The 7,823-nt window shown below is 51.9% G+C and overlaps 5 non-coding genes and 1 pseudogene across 5 annotated transcripts; all 6 read right to left on the bottom strand.

Moving 5' to 3' along the window:
- Positions 1-90: 90 nt before the first annotated feature.
- On the bottom strand, positions 91-209 carry LOC147220018 (5S ribosomal RNA). The gene has a single exon (XR_015108352.1). It is a non-coding gene; the product is annotated as a 5S ribosomal RNA (ribosomal RNA).
- A 1,380-nt stretch (positions 210-1,589) lies between these two features.
- Positions 1,590-1,708, bottom strand: LOC147220019 (5S ribosomal RNA). Its single transcript, XR_015108573.1, has one exon. It is a non-coding gene; the product is annotated as a 5S ribosomal RNA (ribosomal RNA).
- A 1,385-nt stretch (positions 1,709-3,093) lies between these two features.
- Positions 3,094-3,212, bottom strand: LOC147220020 (5S ribosomal RNA). Its single transcript, XR_015108353.1, has one exon. It is a non-coding gene; the product is annotated as a 5S ribosomal RNA (ribosomal RNA).
- Positions 3,213-4,592: 1,380 nt separating this feature from the next.
- Positions 4,593-4,711, bottom strand: LOC147220021 (5S ribosomal RNA; annotated as a pseudogene).
- A 1,183-nt stretch (positions 4,712-5,894) lies between these two features.
- LOC147220022 (U1 spliceosomal RNA) lies at positions 5,895-6,058 on the bottom strand. The gene has a single exon (XR_015108237.1). It is a non-coding gene; the product is annotated as a U1 spliceosomal RNA (small nuclear RNA).
- A 604-nt stretch (positions 6,059-6,662) lies between these two features.
- On the bottom strand, positions 6,663-6,856 carry LOC147220023 (U2 spliceosomal RNA). Its single transcript, XR_015108177.1, has one exon. It is a non-coding gene; the product is annotated as a U2 spliceosomal RNA (small nuclear RNA).
- Positions 6,857-7,823: the final 967 nt, after the last annotated feature.

Here is a 7,823-nt window from a genome sequence, read left to right on the forward strand (position 1 = left end):
GGGAATGAGCGGCGTGTGTCCGTGTGTGAAATGTTGGCGCTCTTGAGAGACAGCACCCCCTGCTTTTGACAGAGGGAACGAACATGAAAAAGCTTACGGCACCTGGTATTCCCAGGCGGTCTCCCATCCAAGTACTAACCAGGCCCGACCCTGCTTGGCTTCCGAGATCAGACGAGATCGGGCGTGTTCAGGGTGGTATGGCCGTAAACGAGACTAGGCTACGCGGAAGGGCATTTTATAAGCAGCCGTCCCCCGTCTTTTCCACCTCCAGTCATTTCCAGATCTGTCAGGAGCTCCTTCTATTGCGTTTCCATGATTACAGCCAGTGGCAACCAAGGTTACTATAACCTAAAAACATCAGACACACTTTACCTTAGGCTGCAGCCTAAGGTAAAGAGGGAGCTAGCAAAGGCCATACCAGGACTCAAATGCACGGCGGGACAGTTAATGACAAGAGAAAGAGAAAATTAAATAAAATACACATGGAAAAAGGAAGAGTACTACCGATGCAGTATTTGCGCCGAGAATGCTCATAGAGAAGTACAGAGAAGGCCGGTGGGAGCCGCATTGCCTTTTTGTACACCTTGAAAAGTCATACGACAGGTTGCCAAGAGAGGAGCTCTGGTATCCTATGAGGAAGTCTGGAGCGGCAGAGAAGTGTGTTGCACTGGTGCAGGACATGTATGCTAGCTGGGAGACAGTTGTGCGGTGTCCTGTAAGACGGGACCAGAGAAGTTCAAGGTGGAAGCGGGACTCTGTTGGGGATAGGCCCTGAGCCCCTTCTTGTTCGCAACGGTGACGGATGAAGGTAGACGTGAATCTCCACGGACTGTGACCTTTGCAGATGCCGTTGTGATCTGTAGTGAGAGCAGAAAACAGGTGGAGGTCAAGATAAGACAAGATAAGACCTCCGTCTCGTCCCGGACACGGAGGTCCTGGTGGAGGCTGATGTTCCTGCTTTAAAAAAAACAACATGGCTGATGCATCTTCCGCATCTGCCCGGTCACGTGGTACACGGCCCTCCGACAGGACGCCGAAGCATCAAAGTAAACCCAGGACTTCAACAACCAGACTCCTAGGAATATGATGAATGAATGGGGAAAAATGAAAGAGAGCCAAGGGTAGAAGCGCTGATTACTGGCGATCGCAAAAGGAGCAGAAACGAGTGTAAAAAGAAGCGAGGAGGGCATCGAAGAGGAGGAGGAGTTCAAAGGCAGGGGGTCCTGATGACGTACCGTACATGTGGAGTCCTGTAAGTGCCTAGGAGAGCCAGCGGTATGGAGATCAGCGGTTGGATTATTCAACAGCGACAGGTATAAACGAGAGAAAAAGAAATTCAGCACACATGGAAAAATACTGTACGGGGATGACAAGAACGGCGGCGAGCGACGGACGGAGGCGGCGAGACAACGGAAAGTGACCCGAAAGGTAAGGCGGGGAACTATGACAGAGCGCGTGTCGCGCCGGGCTTCACGGTGACTCCGGTGGGACAGACACAAGGGAATGAGCGGCGTGTGTCCGTGTGTGAAATGTTGGCGCTCTTGAGAGACAGCACCCCCTGCTTTTGACAGAGGGAACGAACATGAAAAAGCTTACGGCACCTGGTATTCCCAGGCGGTCTCCCATCCAAGTACCAACTAGGCCCGACCCTGCTTGGCTTCCGAGATCAGACGAGATCGGGCGTGTTCAGGGTGGTATGGCCGTAAACGAGACTAGGCTACGCGGAAGGGCATTTTATAAGCAGCCGTCCCCCGTCTTTTCCACCTCCAGTCATTTCCAGATCTGTCAGGAGCTCCTTCTATTGCGTTTCCATGATTACAGCCAGTGGCAACCAAGGTTACTATAACCTAAAAACATCAGACACACTTTACCTTAGGCTGCAGCCTAAGGTAAAGAGGGAGCTAGCAAAGGCCATACCAGGACTCAAATGCACGGCGGGACAGTTAATGACAAGAGAAAGAGAAAATTAAATAAAATACACATGGAAAAAGGAAGAGTACTACCGATGCAGTATTTGCGCCGAGAATGCTCATAGAGAAGTACAGAGAAGGCCGGTGGGAGCCGCATTGCCTTTTTGTACACCTTGAAAAGTCATACGACAGGTTGCCAAGAGAGGAGCTCTGGTATCCTATGAGGAAGTCTGGAGCGGCAGAGAAGTGTGTTGCACTGGTGCAGGACATGTATGCTAGCTGGGAGACAGTTGTGCGGTGTGCTGTAAGACGGGACCAGAGAAGTTCAAGGTGGAAGCGGGACTCTGTTGGGGATAGGCCCTGAGCCCCTTCTTGTTCGCAACGGTGACGGATGAAGGTAGACGTGAATCTCCACGGACTGTGACCTTTGCAGATGCCGTTGTGATCTGTAGTGAGAGCAGAAAACAGGTGGAGGTCAAGATAAGATAAGATAAGATAAGACCTCCGTCTCGTCCCGGACACGGAGGTCCCGGTGGAGGCTGATGTTCCTGCTTTAAAAAAAACAACATGGCTGATGGATCTTCCGCATCTGCCCGGTCACGTGGTACACTGCCCTCCGACAGGACGCCGAAGCATCAAAGTAAACCCAGGACTTCAACAACCAGACTCCTAGGAATATGATGAATGAATGGGGAAAAATGAAAGAGAGCCAAGGGCAGAAGCGCTGATTACTGGCGATCGCAAAAGGAGCAAAAACGAGTGTAAAAAGAAGCGAGGAGGGCATCGAAGAGGAGGAGGAGTTCAAAGGCAGGGGGTCCTGATGACGTACCGTACATGTGGAGTCCTGGAAGTGCCTAGGAGAGCCAGCGGTACGGAGATCAGCGGTTGGATTATTCAACAGCGACAGGTATAAACGAGAGAAAAAGAAATTCAGCACACATGGAGAAATACTGTACGGGGATGACAAGAACAGCGGCGAGCGACGGACGGAGGCGGCGAGACAACGGAAAGTGACCCGAAAGGTAAGGCGGGGAACTATGACTGAGCGCGTGTCGCGCCGGGCTTCACGGTGACTCCGGTGGGACAGACACAAGGGAATGAGCGGCGTGTGTCCGTGTGTGAAATGTTGGCGCTCTTGAGAGACAGCACCCCCTGCTTTTGACAGAGGGAACGAACATGAAAAAGCTTACGGCACCTGGTATTCCCAGGCGGTCTCCCATCCAAGTACTAACCAGGCCCGACCCTGCTTGGCTTCCGAGATCAGACGAGATCGGGCGTGTTCAGGGTGGTATGGCCGTAAACGAGACTAGGCTACGCGGAAGGGCATTTTATAAGCAGCCGTCCCCCGTCTTTTCCACCTCCAGTCATTTCCAGATCTGTCAGGAGCTCCTTCTATTGCGTTTCCATGATTACAGCCAGTGGCAACCAAGGTTACTATAACCAAAAATCATCAGACACACTTTACCTTAGGCTGCAGCCTAAGGTAAAGAGGGAGCTAGCAAAGGCCATACCAGGACTCAAATGCACGGCGGGACAGTTAATGACAAGAGAAAGAGAAAATTAAATAAAATACACATGGAAAAAGGAAGAGTACTACCGATGCAGTATTTGCGCCGAGAATGCTCATAGAGAAGTACAGAGAAGGCCGGTGGGAGCCGCATTGCCTTTTTGTACACCTTGAAAAGTCATACGACAGGTTGCCAAGAGAGGAGCTCTGGTATCCTATGAGGAAGTCTGGAGCGGCAGAGAAGTGTGTTGCACTGGTGCAGGACATGTATGCTAGCTGGGAGACAGTTGTGCGGTGTGCTGTAAGACGGGACCAGAGAAGTTCAAGGTGGAAGCGGGACTCTGTTGGGGATAGGCCCTGAGCCCCATCTTGTTCGCAACGGTGACGGATGAAGGTAGACGTGAATCTCCACGGACTGTGACCTTTGCAGATGCCGTTGTGATCTGTAGTGAGAGCAGAAAACAGGTGGAGGTCAAGATAAGATAAGATAAGACCTCCGTCTCGTCCCGGACACGGAGGTCCCGGTGGAGGCTGATGTTCCTGCTTTAAAAAAAACAACATGGCTGATGCATCTTCCGCATCTGCCCGGTCACGTGGTACACGGCCCTCTGACAGGACGCCGAAGCATCAAAGTAAACCCAGGACTTCAACAACCAGACTCCTAGGAATATGATGAATGAATGGGGAAAAATGAAAGAGAACCAAGGGTAGAAGCGCTGATTACTGGCGATCGCAAAAGGAGCAAAAACGAGTGTAAAAAGAAGCGAGGAGGGCATCGAAGAGGAGGAGGAGTTCAAAGGCAGGGGGTCCTGATGACGTACCGTACATGTGGAGTCCTGGAAGTGCCTAGGAGAGCCAGCGGTATGGAGGTCACTGGTTGGATTATTCAACAGCGACAGGTACAAATGAGAGAAAAAGAAATTCAGCACACATGGAGAAATACTGTACGGGGATGACAAGAAAGGCGGCGAGCGACGGACGGAGGCGGCGAGACAACGGAAAGTGATCCGAAAGGTAAGGCGGGGAACTATGACTGAGCGCGTGTCGCGCCGGGCTTCACGGTGACTCCCATGGGACAAACACAAGGGAATGAGCGGCGTGTGTCCGTGTGTGAAATGTTGGCGCTCTTGAGAGACAGCACCTCCTGCTGTTGACAGAGGGGACGAACATAAAAAAGCTTACGGCACCAGGTATTCCCAGGCGGTCTCCCATCCAAGTACCAACTAGGCCCGACCCTGCTTGGCTTCCGTGATCAGACGAGATCGGGCGTGTTCAGGGTGGTACGGCCGTAAACGAGACTAGCCTACGCGGAAGGACATGTCATAAGCAGCCGTCCTCCGTCTTTTCCACCTCCAGTCATTTCCAGATCTGTCAGGAGCTCCTTCTATTGCGTTTCCATGATTACAGCCAGTTGCAACCAAGGTTACTATAACCAAAAATCATCAAACACACTTTACCTAAGATAAAGAGGGAGCTAGGAAAGGCCATACCAGGAGTCAAATGCACGGCGGGACAGTTAATGACAAGAGAAAGAGAAAATTAAATAAAATACACATGGAAAAAGGAAGAGTACTACAGATGCAGTATTTGTGCCGAGAATGCTCATAGAGAAGTACAGAGAAGGCCGGTGGGAGCCGCATTGCCTTTTTGTACACCTTGAAAAGTCATACGACAGGTTGCCAAGAGAGGAGCTCTGGTATCCGTTGAGGAAGTCAGGAGCAGCAGAGAAGTGTGTTACACTGGTGCAGGACATGTATGCTAGCTGGGAGACAGTGGTGCAGTGTGCTGTAAGACGGGACCAGAGAAGTTCAAGGTGGAAGCGGGACTCCGTCGGGGATAGTCCCTGAGCCCCCTCTTGTTCGCAACGGTGACGGACGGCCTGACGGATGAGGGTAGACGTGAATCTCCACGGTCCGTGACCTTTGCAGATGCTGTTGTGATCTGTAGTGAGAGCAGAAAACAGGTGGAGGCCAAGATAAGATAAGATAAGATATGATAAGATAAGATAAGATAAGATAAGATAAGAACAACTTTATTTATCCCGAAGGAAACTGTTGTGCCAGAGTTACAGAAAATATAACAGTAATAAATAATAAAAGGCAGACTTGGAAATCAAAATAAACTATAAACTGTAAAGTGTCTCGGTGAAACTATAGAGAGGTGGGGGTATGCTCTGGAAAGGAGAGGAACGAAAGTTAGTCGCAGCAAGACAGCATACATGTGTGGGGATGAGAGGAACTCGGGTGGAACGGTGAAGCTACAGGGAGTGGAGATCAAGAAGCAGGAACATTTCATGGACTTGGACACTCTGGATTGTTTTTTGGGCCGATCGTAAATCCACGCTTTTGCGGTGCACCTGCCATGTGCAACGACAACTCCCTGGTTGGGTCACAGCCCGGCCAGGGAGGGTGGGCGCGCGCGACCATAAACAGTGAACCCGGTTTCCAGCGACACAGACTTGCTCTTGAACAGCACAACAGGGGAGAGCGCGGACGCAGTCCCCCACTACCAGAAATTATGCAGTCGAGATTCCCACATTTGGGGAATTCGCAGGGGTCAGCACAGCCGCAGTGCAATGGCTGAGCCTCGTCCTATGTGAACCACCTTCTTGATCATGGTATCTCCCCTGCCAGGTAAGTATGAGTCGCACGCGTCCCGCGCACGGATCGCTTTCACACGCACGCCGTTCTCAGTCGGGGGGGAACCCACGTGGACTGTTCCGGGAGCTCACACAAGTTCCCCCTCGCACACACACACACACAAACACACACACACACACACACTCCGTCAAAAAAAAACGTCAACTCTGAGTTCTGACGGGCCGGGACGCCGAAAACGACACGGACGCTTCAATTTTAACGAAGAAGTCAGAGGACAACCGGAACACGTTCCGTCCGTCCTCCTGATGCCGCGAGGGGTTTCTGCCGCTCTACGACCGGGAGAACTTCCCCCTGAGCCCAGTCTGACACAGTCTATACAAGGCAATCCATCCGTTTCAAATGCGATCCATTTAGGCTCAGTTCTGGTCCATAGTGGGATTTTATTGGGCTGCACGGGGCGAATGGTAGGGACAGGGTTTCAGGCAGACACGCTCGTGTGTCGCTATCTACCGTTCCCTACCGGCAGAAACAACGGGGACAGTGTCGCTGGTCACACAGGGCACAGACAAGATCTGGGTCCCGTGTATGTTGGTTACGTATGACGTTGTTGGAGGACATGGCAACCTTGACATCGGACACAAAAGCAGGGGGTGCACCGTTCCCAGAGGCACTGCAATACCGGGTCGATGCGTGGAGTGGACGGCTCAGGGAACAGGTAGTGGATCTCCCTGTTCCAAAAATCAATTTAATATTTGGTCCCCGGATAGGGGACGTATCAGATATTAAACTGATAAGAACAGATACTACACTTGATCTTAGCCAAAAGGCCGAGAAGCGATAGCCCCACGCCCTCGCTCGACGCCAGCGCATTCCCCGCACCGTCAGCTTCACTCACGACTTCATTCCCAAATAAACCCCCACCCCGTCTAAGCCGCTCGGCCCGGAGCAACGGCGCATCTCCCCCATCGCCCCCATCGCCCCGGAGACGGAGGTCCCGGTGGAGGCCGATGCTCCTGCTAGACAAGAAACAACATGGCTAAAGCATCTTCCGCATCTGCCCGGTCACGTGGTGCACGCCCCCCCGACAGGACGCCAAAGCATCAAAGTAAACCCAGGACTTCAACAAGTAGACTCCTAGGAATCGTGTCCCCTTCAAATCAACCTGGAATATGGGAAAAAGTCGCCCGTGAGGAGAAAAGACACAGGTGGAAACAGGACGTTTGAACCGCTCACGATACACAGCGCGGCAAACGGGCGCCATCTTGTGAACCCGTCTGGTTACCGTATCGATGCGACCAGCTCTCACAGAGACTCGCCGCTCATCGCCGGGAAACACAATTCAAAAAACGGCACGAACACAAGACAACAGTAAAATGGTTTTAAATCCACATTTACATTTAATTACATTCATGTTTTCGTCACTACCAGCAGAACAATTTCTAAACACGACGGTAAATCATCTCGTCCCGTGGCGAACACCCACTGGACCCCGGCACCCCAAACAGCCTTCGACGGCCTTGAACGCTAACCCCGCCCCGCACCGGCTAATACCGGCTGTTACAACGACTGCTGGTCGGACGGAGCCGATCGCGCTCGGCTAGACCACCGCTTTATCGTTGTCGTTTGAGTCGCCAACACTCAATTACCGACGCTCTCCGAGGCAAGATGGCGGAAGGCCGCTAGCTAGGTTGTTAGCTAGCCTTACCTCAGCTCACGAAATCTGTGACGTTGTCAAGATTTCTAGGCTGAAAGGCCCTCAATTACCGTGAAAAATCACCGGGAGTTGCTTCGCGGTTGTTATAAACA

The sequence above is a fragment of the Fistularia commersonii genome, chromosome 24 (genome assembly GCF_037954325.1).
Source record: "Fistularia commersonii isolate RoL2024-O1a breed Wild chromosome 24, RoL_Fcom_v1.0, whole genome shotgun sequence".
NCBI lineage: Eukaryota > Metazoa > Chordata > Actinopteri > Syngnathiformes > Fistulariidae > Fistularia > Fistularia commersonii.